Source organism: Elephantulus edwardii, unplaced genomic scaffold, assembly GCF_000299155.1.
Source record: "Elephantulus edwardii isolate Elephantulus edwardi_28Jun2011 unplaced genomic scaffold, EleEdw1.0 scaffold00026, whole genome shotgun sequence".
Classification (NCBI taxonomy): Eukaryota; Metazoa; Chordata; class Mammalia; order Macroscelidea; family Macroscelididae; genus Elephantulus; species Elephantulus edwardii.
In genome coordinates this window covers 5,775,156-5,775,954 of record NW_006399776.1, presented here as the reverse complement: position 1 = coordinate 5,775,954, position 799 = coordinate 5,775,156, and the positions used below count along the sequence as shown (strand labels likewise).

At 35.8% G+C, this 799-nt stretch overlaps 1 protein-coding gene across 1 annotated transcript in view; it reads right to left on the bottom strand.

Moving 5' to 3' along the window:
* Positions 1-799, bottom strand: part of EXD1 (exonuclease 3'-5' domain containing 1) — a 36,336-nt gene that overhangs the window by 20,791 nt on the left and 14,746 nt on the right. The gene's annotated exons all lie outside the window — the stretch shown is intronic.

Below are 799 nucleotides of genomic sequence, written 5' to 3'. Positions count from 1 at the left end.
AAATGGATTCATATTAGTATGTGCTATAAATATAAACATGTAGATAGTAAAAACAACAGGGGTAAAACTTTGTAAGCTTCTTAATAATGACCAAATCCCTCAAAGGAATGAATGATTGGTCCTTGGCCCTCATAACCACGGTCTCAAAGCACATCAAGGTCAACTGGCATAACCTAGTCTACAAAGACAATGTTCTAAGTTCCACTTTAACGACTGGTAATTGGCGTCTTAAAATCTTACAAGCAGACATGTAAGGCTTAAATATTGATCTCTGCATGTTCACAACAAAGAAGGAGAAAGGAAAGATTCATAGAAACAATTAGTACAAAGAACATATAGATAATATGAATTTCAACCTCCACAACCCTGGAACCAGAGAACTCGTTGGTATGTACCAGGCTACCACTGCTGACCACTCTAAAAAAGAATACCAAAAATGGCCAGGGTTATTAATAAATTAATAAATGTCTCAGAGAGAATTATGGAAGCTCTGAGACTATGAGCCTTAGTCATCTTTTGAACTGCAAACAAAATATTACCTCTGTGTCTCAAATAATAGGCCTTTTAGATGAACATTAACAGCAGCAAGGTTCTTAGTTAGAAAGGATTGTATAGGATCAAAAGGGTGGCTTCTGATAAAACTCAGAAGTCTGGAAGGGGTAGGCTAGAAAGAATAATGGAACGAGAATCTCAGGGAAGAAATGGGAAAAGTGGTAATTACAGTCTTTGTATTTGTAATTAATGTCATGAAACAAAATATGCACAAATAGTTGATGTTGTTGTTATGTGCTGTCGAGTA